We start from the raw sequence: 16,344 nt of genomic DNA on the forward strand, positions 1-16,344 counted from the left end.
CTCCATTACAGAGAGAGGCATAAGGTTTATGCTTGACCCTAAGTCACATAGAGCCTTCTCAAAGGTCATGGTACCTATGGTACAGGGTATTGAGAACTTCCCAGGATCCTGTCTCTTTTGAGGTAATTTCTGCCTAGTCAAGTCATCCAATTCTTTGGTGAGCAAAGGGGGTTCATCCTCCCAAGTCTCATTACCAAATAACTTGTCATTTAGCTTCATGATTGCTCCAAGGTACTTAGCAACTTGCTCTTCAGTAACATCTTCATCCTCTTCAAAGGAAGAATACTCATCAGAGCTCATGAATGGCAGAAGTAAATACAATGGAATCTCTATGGTCTCAGTGTGAGCCTCAGATTCCCATGGTTCCTCATTAGGGAACTCATTTGAGGCCAGTGGACGTCCATTGAGGTCTTTCTCAGTGGCGATCACTGCCTCTTCCTCCTCTCCAAATTTGGCCATGTTGATTGTGTTTATGGCCTTGCACTCTCCTTTTGGATTCTCTTCTGTATTGCTTGGAAGAGTACTAGGAGGGAGTTCAGTAACTTTCTTGCTCAGCTGACCCACTTGTGCCTCTAAGTTTCTAATGGAGGACCTTGTTTCAGTCATGAAACTCTGAGTGATTTTAATTAGATCAGAGACCATGGTTGCTAAGTCAGAGTGGCTTTGCTTAGAATTCTCTCTCTGCTGCTGAGAAGATGATGGGAAAGGTTTGCCATTGCTAAACCTGTTTCTTCCACCATTATTGTTATTGAAGCCTTGTTGAGGCCTCTGTTGATCCTTCCATGAGAGATTCGGATGATTTCTCCATGAAGGATTATAGGTGTTTTCATAGGGTTCACCCATGTAATTCACCTCTTCCATTGATGGGTTCTCAGGATCATAGGCTTCTTCTTCAGATGAAGCGTCCTTAGTACTGCCTGGTGCAGCTTGCATTCCAGACAGACTTTGAGAAATCATATTGACTTGCTGAGTCAATATTTTGTTCTGAGCCAATATGGCATTCAGAGTATCAATCTCAAGAACTCCTTTCTTCTGACTTGTCCCATTATTCACAAGATTCCTTTCAGAAGTGTACATGAATTGGTTATTTGCAACCATTTCAATGAGTTCTTGAGCTCTGCAGGCGTCTTCTTCAGATGAAGAGATCCTCCAGCAGAGCTGTCCAATGACATCTTGGACAGTTCAGACAGACCATCATAGAAGATACCCATGATGTTCCATTCAGAAAGCATGTCAGAAGGATACTTTCTGATCAGTTGTTTGTATCTTTCCCAAGCTTCATAGAGGGATTCACCTTCCTTCTGTCTGAAGGTTTGGACTTCCACTCTAAGCTTACTCAATTTTTGAGGTGGAAAGAACTTTGCCAAGAAGGCATTGACCAGCTTTTCCCAAAAGTTCAGGCTTTCTTTAGGTTGTGAGTCCAACCATATCCTAGCTCTGTCTCTCACAGCAAAAGGGAATAGCATAAGTCTATAGACCTCAGGGTCAACCCCATTGGTCTTGACAGTGTCACAGATTTGCAAGAATTCAGCTAAAAACTGATGAGGATCTTCTAATGGAAGTCCATGAAACTTGCAATTCTGTTGCATTAGAGAAACTAATTGAGGCTTAAGCTCAAAATTGTTTGCTCCAATGGCAGGGATAGAGATGCTTCTCCCATAGAAGTCGGGAGTAGGTGTAGTAAAGTCACCCAGCACCTTCCTTGCATTGTTGGCATTGTTGTTGTTTTCGGCTGCCATATCTTCTTCTAGTTTGAAGATTTCTGTTAGGTCCTCTCCAGAGAGTTGTGCTTTAGCTTCTCTTAGCTTTCGCTTCAAGGTCCTTTCAGGTTCAGGATCAGCCTCAACAAGAATGCCTTTGTCTTTGCTCCTGCTCATATGAAAGAGAAGAGAGCAAGAAAATATGGAATCCTCTATGTCACAGTATAGAGATTCCTTGAGGTGTCAGAGGAAAAGAAGAATAGAAGGAAGAGGTGGAAAGAGAAGAATTCGAACTTATCAAGAGGGATAGAGTTCGAATTATTGATAATGGAGGAGTGTTAGTTCTTAAATAGAAGGATGTGAGAAGAGGGGAAGAATTTTCAAAATTAAAGTAAAAGATTTTGAAATAATTTTGAAAAATTGAAGAATGATTTTTGAAAATTAGAGTTGGGAAAGAAATAAAGTGATTTTTGAAAAAGATTTTGAAATTAGAAATAAAAAAGATATGATTGAAAATTTAATTTTGAAAAAGATGTGATTAAGAAGATATGATTGAAAAGTTATGGTTTTAAAAAGATATGATTGAAAAACAATTTTAAAAAGATTTGATTTTTAAAATTAATGACTTGGCTAACAAGAAAAGATATGATTCAAACATTAAACCTTTCTCAACAGAAAAGGCAACATACTTGAAATTCTTGAATCAAATCATTGATTGTTAACAAGTATTTTTGAAAATGGAAAGAAATTGATTTTGAAAATATATGATTGAAAAGATATGATTTGAAAAAGATTTGATTTTGAAAAATTTTGAAAACCAAAAAAAATGTGTATTAAAAACAAAATCTTCCCTCTTGTGTCATCCTGGCGTTAAACGCCCAGAATGGTGCCCATTCTGGCGTTTAACGCCCAAATCTCTACCTTTTTGGGCGTTAAACGCCCAGCCAGGTACCCTGGCTGGCGTTTAAATGCCAGTTTTCCTTCTTCACTGGGCGTTTTGAACGCCCAACTTTTTCTGTATAATTCCTCTGCTGTATGTTCTGAATCTTCAATTCTCTGTATTATTGACTTGAAAAGACACAATTTTGAAAAATATTTTTGAATTTTTAATGATGAGAAACAATAAGAATGCAACTAAGATAAAATAAACAATACATGCGGGACACCAAACTTAAAAGTTTGTATACTAAGGACTATAACAATGTAAAAATGCATGTAAGAAACAACAAAACATACAAAACAAGAGAATTTGAAGATCAAAGCAATGAAGTCATCAAGAACAACTTGAAGATCAATGAAGAACATGCATGAATTCGAAAAATGCAAGAAGAACAGAAACATGCAATTGACACCAAACTTAAAAATTAATACTAGACTCATAAAATATTTTTGGTTTTTAGGGTTTTATACATTTTTTTTCTTTTTTTTTTGTGATTTTTGAAAATTATATAGAAAAGAAAATGAAGGGAATCAAAACTTTTAATAAGAATTCCAGGAATCATGCAATGTTAGTCTAAAGCTTCAGTCTAAAAAGATTAGACATGTTTGGCCAAGCTTCAGCAGGACATTACATTCAATAGCTAAACTGATGAGAATCAATCAGCTTGTGTGATGGTGGGAACATCACCTTGAAACTCTAGAATTCATTCTTAAAAATTCTGAAAAATACCTAATCTAAGCAACAAGATGAACCGTCATTTGTCCAAACTCGAACAATCCCCGGCAACGGCACCAAAAACTTGGTGCTCTCAAACGTGAATCACACTTTGTCACAATTCCGCACAACTAACCAGCAAGTGCACTGGGTCGTCCAAGTAATAACCTTACGCGAGTAAGGGTCGATCCCACGGAGATTGTTGGTATGAAGCAAGCTATGGTCATCTTGTAAATCTCAGTTAGGCTGATTCAAATGGTTATGGATGATGAATGATTAAAAGATAAATAAAACATAAAATAAAGATAGAGATACTTATGTAATTCATTGGTGAGAATTTCAGATAAGCGTATGAAGATGCTTTGTCCCTTCCATCTCTCTGCTTTCCTACTGTCTTCATCCAATCCTTCTTACTCCTTTCCATGGCAAGCTGTATGTTGGGCATCACCGTTGTCAATGGCTACAGTCCTGTCCTCTCAGTGAAAATGTTCAACGCACCCTGTTGCGGCACGGCTATTCATCTGTCGGTTCTCGATCATGTTGGAATAGAATCCAGTGATTCTTTTGCGTCTGTCACTAACGCCCCACAATCATGACTTTGAAGCTCGTCACAGTCATTCAATCCTTGAATCCTACTCAGAATACCACAGACAAGGTTTAGACCTTCCGGATTCTCAAGAATGCCGCCATCAATTCTAGCTTATACCACGAAGATTCTGATTAAGGAATCCAAGAGATAAACACTCAATCGAAGGTAGAACGGAGGTGGTTGTCAGGCACACGTTCATAGGTGAGAATGATGATGAGTGTCATGGATCATCACATTCATCAAGTTGAAGAACAAGTCATATCTTAGAACAAGAACAAGCTGAATTGAATAGAAGAACAATAGTAATTGCATTGATACTCGAGGTACAGCAGAGCTCCACACCTTAATCTATGGTGTGTAGAAACTCCACCGTTGAAAATACATAATAACATGGTCTAGGCATGGCCATGAGGCCAGCCCCAAAACGGGATCTAAGGTAGCATAGAACTACTCAAAGATTAGACTGTCTGAAAATACAATAGCAAAAGGTCCTATTTATAGAGAACTAGTAGCTTAGGGTTTACAAAAATGAGTAAATGTCGTAAATATCCACTTCCGGGCCCACTTGGTGTGTGCTTGGGCTGAGCATTGAAGCATTTTCGTGTAGAGACTTTTTCTGGAGTTAAACGCCAGCTTTTGTGCCAGTTTGGGCGTTTAACTCCCACTTTGGTGCCAGTTCCGGCGTTTAACGCTGGGAATTCTGATGCTGACTTTGAACACCAGTTTGGGCCATCAAATCTTAGGCAAAGTATGGACTATTATATATTGTTGGAAAGCCCTGGATGTCTACTTTTCAACGCAATTGAGAGCGCGCCAATTGGGCTTCTATAGCTCCAGAAAATCCACTTTGAGTGCAGGAAGGTCAGAATCCAACAGCCTCTGTAGTACTTTTTAGCCTCTGAATCAGATTTTTGCTCAGGTCCCTCAATTTCAGCCAGAAAATACCTGAAATCACAGGAAAACACACAAACTCATAGTAAAGTCCAGAAAAGTAAATTTTTAATAAAAACTAATAAAAATATAATAAAAACTAACTAAAACATGCTAAAAACATACTAAAAACAATGCCAAAAAGCGTATAAATTATCCGCTCATCAGTGGCTCCCTAAAAGATAAGATGACTTCAGTCAAAGATAAGATAAGATAAGATAACTATCTTATCTCCAGGGAGGTCATTCCACACTATTATAAATACACTGGAGCACCCAGGTATAACTCATGTTCTGATTCTACAAAATACCTGCTTAATACCCTTGCTAACTTAAGCATCGGAGTCCCTTGCAGGTACCACCACCCTCCGATGATAAAGGATCAGCATCACCACCAGTCCAACAAGTCGGATGCGATAGCTCCGGCCGCCACCCACCAGACGGACACGTCAGCTCCGACCAGTACAGAAGATCTCATCCGAGATCGACTTACAGTTTCAGGTAACCCTCGGAACAGCAGCCTTGTCCAGATTTCTAGCCGGATCGGCAATAAGATCTCTACCCTTGTACGCCACTCTAAGGAAGGGAAAGAAGTTCGAATGGACAACAGAGTGCGAGCAGGCCTTCTAAGATTTCAAAAGGTTCCTGGGACAACCACCTATCCTAACTCGGCCACGAGAAGGAGAACCACTTATATTGTACCTCGCAGTAGGAAGTCGAGCAGTTGCCTCATCATTGGTCCGAGAAGACGACAGTGGGCAACAACCTATATACTTCATCAGCAAAGCACTATAAGGATCCAAACTGAACTACCAAAAAATAGAAAAATTTGCCTATGCTCTCATATTAACATCTCGACGACTTCGTCTATATTTCCAAGCCCACATTATTCTGTAGAAAACAAATTTATCAGGAAGAATCTTACAATGGGCAGTCGAGTTGTCCGAATTTGACCTTCAATATGAAGCTCGGACAGCCATCAAATCGTAATATTTGGCCGACTTCATTGCAAAATTTATAGACACCCCGGAAATCCCTATAGAATGGTATCTCTATGTAGACGGTTCTTCAAACAAAACCGAAAGTGGCACGGGTGTGATAATTGAAAGCGACCAGAGAACCTAAATCGAACTTTCCCTCAAATTCGGGTTCCCTGCCTCAAACAACCAAGCTGAGTATGAGGCACTACTAGCTGGTTTGAAGCTGGCTAAGGAGGTTGGAGCTCAAAAGCTTATCATCTTTAGCGACTCATAGGTGGTCACTTCACAAATAGCAGGGAGTTACCAAGCCAAGGATCCCACCATGAAAAAGTACTTGGACAAAACTAAGGAACAGCTCGGACAACTCGGGGAATATAAGGTCCGCCACATACCTCGAGAACAGAATGCTCGAGCTGATGCACTCTCAAAATTAGCCAGCACCAAACCAGGGGGCAACAATAGAAGCCTCATCCAAGAGATGCTGCAGAACCCGTCAATCTCGGAAGAAGAAAAGATCCTAGCCATAACAGGTCTAGATCAAGGATGGATGACTCCCATAATTAATTACATCAAAATAGAAACACTCCCTACAGATAAGAAGGAGACAAAGAGGTTAAAACGGGAGGCACAATACTACACCATCATAAATAATACTCTATACAAGAAAGGAATTTTGACACCACTATTAAAATGCGTGCCGACTTCCAACACAAAAGAAATTTTAGAAGAAGTACACAGTGGCATCTGTGGCAACCATCTCGGAGCACAGGCACTTACCTAAAAAGTACTCCGAGCCAGATTTTATTGGCCGACTTTACAAAAAGAAGCAACAGAATTCGTGAAGACATGTCCACCATGTCAGAAACATGCCAACTTTCACATCGCTCCGCCAGAGGAGCTCATCAGCGTAACCTCACCCTGGCCATTCGCAAAATGGGGACTCGATCTTCTCGGGCCCTTCCCTCAAGGATCAGGACAAGTCAAATTCCTCATAGTAGGGGTAGACTATTTCACAAAATGGATCGAGGCAGAACCACTAGCTAACGCCACTGCTCAGAGAAGTCAGAAATTCCTATATAGAAACATTGTCATAATGTTTGGGTTCCATACTCTATAACCACAGACAATGGTACTCAATTTACAGACGCAGGCTTCAAGAAGTTGGTGGCCGATCTGAACATAAAACACCAATTCACATCCGTAGAACATCCCCAGGCCAATGGATAAGCAGAAGCTGCCAACAAAGTCATATTAGCCGGGCTAAAACGGAGATTACAGGACGCAAAGGGAGCCTGGGCCGAAGAGCTCCCACAAGTCCTATGGGCATATCGGACAACTCCACACTCCACCACAAAGGAATCACTCTTCCGGTTATCTTACGGAATGGAGGCAATGATCCCAGTGGAGGTCGAAGAAAGGTCGCCCAGAGTGATCCACTACAATGAAGAGGCCAACTCCCAACTTCAAAGGGAAGAACTCGACCTACTTCCAGAAATCTGAGAAAGAGCTCGGATCAAGGAAGAGGCATTAAAACGTCGAATGGCTTCAAGATACAATCAAAAGGTAGTGCCGCGAGGTTTTGCCAAGAACGACCTCATCCTAATCCGAAATGATATCGGAACAACTCAACCTGGAGAAGGAAAGCTGACAGCAAACTGGAAAGGACCCTACCGAGTCATAGAAGTACTTGGAAAGGGCTACTACAGACTGTCCGAACTCGAAAGGCAAGAGCTTCCCAGGTCATGGAACGCTTGCAACCTACGAAGGTATTATAGTTAGAGGTAATAAGGATCTTAGGACAAGGTGAACTCTTTTTCCTGAAAAGGTTTTTTAATGAGGCACTAAGCTAGGATTCATAAAATATCCAACTTAGAGGAGTAAAACTCCCACATGTATATATTTGCATATTTTCTATTTTGAATAAAGTTTTTCAGATTTCATACAAATCCTTTATCAAGACGCATTAATCTGAAACGCAAAAAATTTATCGCCTAATTATAAAGCTACAGATCGGCAGAAAGTGAAAATTAAATTCACTGCACGATCACGGTAAAGACCATCAAAGATGAAAACCAAATTCATCAGAAGGTTGACCAACGGGGATCAAACCTAATTTCTACAAAATTGGCAAAGATGAAAAAGCGACAGAAATAGAATAATGCAAAAAGTTATCGAAACTGATCCATAGAAAGGACCTGACGAGGTCTTAATAAAAATGGGTTGCTAAAAATAACTTCAAAGACTGGCCGACGTAGAGAAGTCAGACCAGTCGATCACAACAACCAAAGTTATAAAAAGTAAATCCCTAGAAAGAGGCTTGGCAAGCCTTAAAAAAGAGGATTACTAGAAATAACTTAAAAGGGACCGACATGATGAAGTCGGCCCAAAACAAAAAGTTATAAAAAGTAATCCCTAAAAGAGACCTGACAAAGGTCCAAAAAGAGGATTACTAGAAATAACTTAAAAGGGATCGACGTGATGAAGTCGGCCCAAGACAAAAGTTATAAAATGTAATCCCTAAAAGAGACCTGAAAAAGGTCCAAAAAGATGATTACTAGAAATAACTTAAAAGGGACCGACGTGATGATGTCGGCCCAAAACAAAAAGTTATAAAAAGTAATCCCTAAAAGAGACCTGACAAAGGTCCAGAAAGAGGATTACTAAAAATAACTTAGAAGGGACCAGCATGATAAAACCGGCCCCACCAGGATACCAAAAAAGGTAAACTGATGAGCGGATAATTCATACGCTTTTTGGCATTGTTTTTAGTATATTTTTAGTATATTTTAGTTAATTTTTATTATTAGTTTTTAAATAAAAATCACTTTTCTGAGCTTTACTATGAGTTTGTGTGTTTTTCTGTGATTTCAGGTATTTTCTGGCTGAAATTGAGGGACCTGAGCAAAAATCTGACTCAGAGGCTGAAAAAGGACTGTAGATGCTGTTGGATTCTGACCTCCCTGCACTCAAAGTAGATTTTCTAGAGCTACAGAAGCCCAATTGGCGCGCTCTCAATTGCGTTGGAAAGTAGACATTCTGGGCTTTCCAGCAATATATAATAGTTTATACTTTTCCCAAGATTTGATGGCCCAAACCGGCGTTCAAAGTCAGCATTAGAATTCCCGGCGTTAAACGCCGGAACTGGCACAAAAGTGGGAGTTAAACGCCCAAACTGGCACAAAAGCTGGCGTTTAACTCCAAGAGAAGTCTCTACATGAAAATGCTTCAATGCTCAGCCCAAGCACACATCAAGTGGGCCCGGAGGTGGATATTTACATTATTTACTCATTTCTGTAAACCCTAGGCTACTAGTTCTCTATAAATAAGACATTTTTGCTATTGTATCGGGACCTCATGACATATTACACGTTTCATTTTGTATCTTCTACGGCATGAGTCTCTAAACCCCATGGTTGGGGGTGAGGAGCTCTGCTGTGTCTTGATGGATTAATGCAATTACTACTGTTTTTTCCCATTCAATCATGCTTGTTCTATTCCAAGATACCACTTGTTCTTCAACCTGATGAATGTGATGATCTGTGACACTCATCACCATTCTCACCTATGAACGTGTGCCTGACAACCACCTCCGTTCTACCTTCGATTGAGTGTGTATCTCTTGGATTCCTTGATCAGAATCCTCGTGGTATAAGCTAGAATCCATTGGCGGCCATTCTTGAGAGTCCGGAAGGTCTAAACCTTGTCTGTGGTATTCTGAGTAGGATTCAAGGATTGAATGACTGTGACGAGCTTCAAACTCGCGAGTGTTGGGCGTTAGTGACAGACGCAAAAGAATCACTGGATTCTATTCCGACATGATCGAGAACCGACAGATGATTAGCTGTGCTGTGACAGAGTGCGTTGAACATTTTCACTGAGAGGACGGGAGGTAGCCATTGACAACGGTGAAACCCAACATACAGCTTGCCATGGAAGGAGCCTTGCGTGCTTGAAGAAGAAGATAGTAGGAAAGCAGAGATTCAGAAGATGGAGCATCTCCAAAACCTCAACCTGTTCTCCATTACTGCAAAACAAGTATTTATTTCATGTTCTTCTACTTTTTACAATTAAATCTCAGAATTATTGATATCCTGACTAAGAGTTACGAGATAACCATAGCTTGCTTCAAGCCGACAATCTCCGTGGGATCGACCCTTACTCACGTAAGGTATTACTTGGACGACCCAATGCACTTGCTGGTTAGTTGTGCGGAATTACAAAAGTGTGATTGTGATTTCGTGCACCAAGTTTTTGGCGCCATTGCCGGGGATTGTTCGAGTTTGGACAACTGACGGTTTATCTTGTTGCTTAGATTAGGAATATTTTATTTTTGTTGGTTTAGAGTCTTTTATTTGAGTCTAGTTTCATATTCTAAGTTTGGTGTCTTCTTTGTGTTTTCCTTTAATTTTTCGAAAATTTATGTTTGATTTTCTAAAAATTTCAAGTTTGGTGTCTTTTGTGCTTTTATTTACTTAAAAATTTTTTTAAAAATTTGTTCTTGGTGTTCATCTTGAACTTCAAAGTGTTCTTGGTGTTCATCTTGACATTCAAAGTTTTCTTGTTTGTTTTCTCTATATTGATTCAAAATTTCTAAGTTTGGTGTCATTTTGTTATTTTTCTCTTTCCTCATTAAAATTCAAAAATCAAAAAAAAAAATATTCTTTCCTTTTTTTACTCATAATTTTCGAAATTTTGCATTGATTTAGTCAAAGATTTTCAAAATCATATCTTTTTTTTTTAGTCAAGTCAATATTCTAATTTCAAAAATTGATCTTTTTAAATCTTTTTCAAAAATCAAATCTTTTTAATTTTTGCAATCATATCTTCTAAATCATATCTTTTTCAAAATAATTTTCAATCATATCTTTTTTTTATTGCTAATTTTAAAATCTTTTTAATTAATTAATTAATTTAGTTTTCAATTTGCTTTGATTTTATTTTAGTTTTCGAAATTTTATTTTATTTTCCTTTTATTTTATTTTATTATTTTCGGTCACTTTTAAAATATATATATATATATATAATTCATACAAATTCCCTTTTCTCCATCATGGACATAAGTGGAAGTGAACAGTCCAGAAGGACTCTGGGTCATATGCTAACCCCATTACAGCTGCATATGGGAGTAGCATCTGTATACCTCCCATCAAAGCAAGCAGCTTTGAGCTAAATCCTCAGCTCATTATCATGGTGCAGCAAAATTGCCAGTATTCCGGTCTTCCACAGGAAGAACCTACTGAGTTTCTGGCACAGTTCTTACAAATTGCTGACACAGTACGTGATAAAGAGGTGGATCAGGATGTCTACAGATTATTACTGTTTCCATTTGCTGTAAAAGATCAAGCTAAGAGGTGGTTGAATAACCAACCCACAGCAAGCATAAAAATATGGAGACAGTTATCAGACAAATTCCTGAATCAATTTTACCCTCCAAAAAGGATGACACAGCTAAGGCTGGACATCCAAGGCTTTAAACAAGAGGATCATGAATCCCTTTATAATGCCTGGGAGAGGTACAGAGGTATGCTAAGGAAATGCCCCTCTGAAATATTTTCAGAGTGGGTACAGTTAGACATCTTTTACTCTGGGCTTACAGAAAAAGCTCAGATGTCCCTAGACCACTTAGCTGGTGGATCTATACACTGAGAAAAATAATTGAAGAGTCTCAAGAACTCATAGATACAGTTGCTAGAAATCAACATCTGTACTCAAACAGTGAGTCCTCTACAAAAGAAGAAGCTATGGCAGTAACTACTAATCTTAATCCTCAAGAACAGATTGTTGAGCTTAATCAGCAATTACTCCTTATGACAAAACAATTAGCAGAATTCAAAGAGATGATCCAAGACACTAAAAATGCTAACAAGAATATGGAAGCACAATTGAATCAGACAAGACAGCAGCTATCTAAACAGATAACAGAAGAATGCCAAGCTGTTAAATTAAGGAGTGGGAGGACACTGAATGTATCAGTTCAAAGTGGCAAAAAGCCAAGAAAGGAACAACTGACAGAGGATAACCAAACCACTTCCCAACATTCCTCTGAGGACAGTAAGAGCCCAGAGAGGAATACTTATGGCGTTTAAACGCCAGAAAAGGGGGAAAAGTTGGCGTTAAACGCCCATTCCTTGCCCAGTTCTGGCGTTCAAACGCCAGAAAAGGGTGGGAAGCTGGCATTAAACGCCCATTCTATACCCAATCCTGGCGTTCAAACGCCAATGAGGAATCAGACACCTGAGAGTGCTGATAGTAACCCCTCTAAGAAGGCTTCTCCAACCACCTCTGTAGGGAATAAACCTGCAGCAACTAAGGTTGAAGAATATAAAGCCAAGATGCCTTATCCTCAGAAACTCCGCCAAGCGGAACAGGATAAACAATTTGCCCGCTTTGCAGACTATCTCAGGACTCTTGAAATAAAGATTCCGTTTGCAGAGGCACTTGAGCAAATACCCTCTTATGCTAAGTTCATGAAAGAGATCTTAAGTCATAAGAAGGATTGGAGAGAAACTGAAAAAGTGTTTCTCACTGAAGAATGCAGTGCAGTCATTCTGAAAAGCTTACCAGAGAAGCTTCAAGATCCAGGGAGCTTTATGATACCATGCACATTAGAGGGCGCTTGTACCAAGACAACCCTATGTGACCTTGGAGCAAGTATCAACCTAATACCTGCATCCAGTATCAGAAAGCTTGGGTTGACTGAAGAAGTCAAACCAACCCGGATATGTCTCCAACTTGCTGATGGCTCCATTAAATATCCATCAGGCATGATTGAGGACATAATTGTCAAGGTTGGGCCATTTGCCTTTCCCACTGACTTTGTAGTGCCGGAGATGGAGGAGCACAAGAGTGCAACTCTCATCCTAGGAAGACCTTTCCTAGCAACTGGACGAACTCTTATTGATGTACAAAAAGGAAAAGTAACCCTGAGAGTCAATGAGGATGAGTTCAAGTTGAATGCTGTCAAAGCTATGCAGCATCCAGACACATCAAATGATTGCATGAGCACTGATATTATTGACTCTTTGGTGGAAGAGATCAATATGACTGAGAGTCTCAAATCAGAGCTAGAAGATATCTTTAAAGATGTTCAGCCTGACCTGGAGGAACCAGAGGAAATAAAAGAACCTCTGAAAATTCCTTAGGAAGAGGATAAGCCTCCTAAACCCGAGCTCAAGCCACTACCACCATCCCTGAAGTATGCATTTCTGGGAGAAGGTGACACTTTTCCAGTGATCATAAGCTCTGCCTTAAATTCACAGGAAGAGAAAGCACTGATTCAAGTGCTGAGGACACACAAGACAGCTCTTGGGTGGTCCATAAGTGATCTTAAAGGCATTAGCCCAGCAAGATGCATGCACAAAATCCTATTGGAAGATAATGCCAAGCCAGTGGTTCAACCACAGAGGCGACTAAATCCAGCCATGAAGGAGGTGGTGCAGAAAGAGGTCACTAAGTTACTAGATGCTGGGATTATTTATCCCATTTCTGATAGCCCCTGGGTGAGCCCTGTCCAAGTTGTCCCCAAGAAGGGAGGCATGACAGTGGTTCATAATGAAAAGAATGAACTGGTTCCTACAAGAACAGTTACAGGGTGGCGTATGTGTATTAACTACAGAAGGCTCAATACAGCCACCAGGAAGGATCATTTTCCTCTACCATTCATAGACCAAATGCTAAAAAGACTAGCGGGTCATGATTATTACTGCTTTTTGGATGGCTATTCAGGCTATAATCAAATTGCAGTGGACCCTAAAGATCAAGAGAAAACAGCATTCACCTGTCCTTCTGGCATATTTGCCTATAGAAGAATGCCTTTTGGTCTATGCAATGCACCTGCAACTTTTCAGAGGTGCATGCTCTCCATCTTCTCTGATATGGTAGAAAAGTTCCTGGAAGTCTTCATGGATGAATTTTCAGTATTTGGAGACTCATTCAGCTCCTGTCTTGATCATCTAGCACTTGTCCTGAAAAGGTGCCAAGAGACTAACCTGGTCTTAAACTGGGAGAAATGTCACTTTATGGTGACTGAAGGAATCGTCCTTGGGTACAAAATTTCAAGTAAGGGAATAGAGGTGGATCAAGCAAAGGTATAGGTAATTGAAAAATTACCACCACCTGCCAATGTTAAGGCAATCAGAAGCTTCCTGGGGCATGCAGGATTCTACAGAAGGTTTATAAAGGATTTTTCAAAAATTGCAAAACCTCTGAGTAACCTACTAGCTGCTGACACACCATTTGTGTTTGACACAGAGTGTCTGCAGGCGTTTGAGGCCCTGAAAGCCAAACTGGTCACAGCACCAGTCATCTCTGCACCAGACTGGACATTACCATTCGAACTAATGTGTGATGCCAATGACCATGCCATTGGTGCAGTGTTGGGACAGAGGCACAACAAGCTTCTGCACGTCATTTATTATGCTAGCCGTGTTCTAAATGACACACAGAAGAATTACACAACCACAGAAAAAGAGTTACTTGCAGTGGTTTATGCCATTGACAAGTTTAGATCCTATTTAGTAGGATCAAAAGTGATTGTGTACACTGATCATGCTGCTCTTAAATACTTACTCACAAAGCAGGATTCAAAACCCAGGCTCATAAGATGGGTGTTGCTTCTGTAAGAGTTTGATATAGAAATAAGAGACAGAAAAGGGACAGAGAACCAGGTAGCTGATCACTTGTCCCGGATAGAACCAGTAGCTGGGGCGTCCTTCCCCTCTACTGAGATCTCTGAGACCTTTTCAGATGAGCAACTCTTTGCCATTCAGAAAATACCATAGTTTGCAGACATTGCAAACTATAAAGCTGTGAGGTTCATACCCCAGGAGTACAGCAGAATGCAAAGAAAAAAATTAATTTCAGATGCCAAGTACTACCTATGGGATGAGCCATATCTCTTTAAGAGATGTGCAGACGGAATGATTCGAAGATGTGTACCTAGAGAGGAAGCACAAAAGATCCTATGGCATTGCCATGGATCACAGTATGGGGGACATTTCGGAAGTGAGCGAACAGCCACTAAGGTCCTCCAATGTGGTTTTTACTGGCCTACTCTCTATAGGGATGCCCGAGAGTTTGTGCGTAACTGTGACAGTTGCCAAAGAGCTGGTAACCTGCCTCATAGTTACGCCATGCCTCAACAAGGGATCTTAGAGATTGAGTTGTTTGATATATGGGGAATTGAATTCATGGGTCCTTTCCCACCATCATACTCAAACACTTATATTCTGGTGGCAGTGGACTATGTATCTAAATGGGTAGAAGCAATTGCCACACCCAATAATGATACTAAGACCGTGCTGAAATTCCTCCAGAAACACATCTTCAGCAGGTTCGGCGTTCCCAGAGTACTAATCAGTGATGGGGGCACTCATTTCTGCAATAAATAGCTGTCCTCTGCCATGGTCAGATATGGGATAAACCACAAAGTGGCAACTCCGTATCATCCACAGACAAATGGGCAAGCTGAAGTCTCTAATAGAGAGCTAAAAAGAATCCTAGAACGGACTGTAATTGCCCGCAGAAAGGATTGGGCAAGGAGCTTGGATGATGCTCTATGGGCATATAGAACAGCATTCAAGACCTGATGAGTGGATAATTTATACGCTTTTTGGCATTGTTTTTAGTATGTTTTTAGTAGGATCTAGTTACTTTTAGGGATGTTTTCATTAGTTTTTATGTTAAATTCACATTTCTGGACTTTACTATGAGTTTGTGTGTTTTTCTGTGATTTCAGGTATTTTCTGGCTGAAATTGAGGGACTTGAGCAGAAATCAGATTCAGAGGTTGAAAAAGGACTGCTGATGCTGTTGGATTCTGACCTCCCTGAACTCAAAGTGGATTTTCTGGAGCTACAGAACTCGAAATGGCGCGCTTCCAATTGCGTTGGAAAGTAGACATCCAGGGCTTTCCAGCAATATATAATAGTCCATACTTTGGCCAAGAATTGACGACGTAAACTGGCGTTCAACGCCAGCCTTCTACCCAAATCTGGCGTCCAGCGCCAGAAAAGGATCCAAAGCTAGAGTTGAACGCCCAAACTGGCACAGAAACTGGCGTTCAACTCCACAAATGGCCTCTGCATGTGCAACACTCAGGCTCAGCCCAAACACACACCAAGTGGGCCCAGGAAGTGGATTTATGCTTCAATTACTTACTCATGTAAACCCTAGTGACTAGTTTATTATAAATAGGACCTTTTACTATTGTGTTAGGCATCTTTGGACGCCTGGTTCTTAGATCAGAGGGGCTGGCCATCTCGGCCATGCCTGGACCTATCACTTATGTATTTTTAACGGTAGAGTTTCTACACTCCATAGATTAAGGTGTGGAGCTCTGCTGTTCCTCAAAGATTAATGCAAGTACTACTGTTTTCTATTCAATTCATCTTATTTCGCTTCTAAGATATCCATTCGCACCCAAGAACGTGATGAAGGTGATGATTATGTGTGACGCTCATCATCCTTCTCCCTTATGAACGCGTGCCTGACAA

The sequence above is a fragment of the Arachis ipaensis genome, chromosome B1 (assembly GCF_059453495.1).
Source record: "Arachis ipaensis isolate K30076 ecotype BB chromosome B1, ASM5945349v1, whole genome shotgun sequence".
Taxonomy (NCBI): Eukaryota; Viridiplantae; Streptophyta; class Magnoliopsida; order Fabales; family Fabaceae; genus Arachis; species Arachis ipaensis.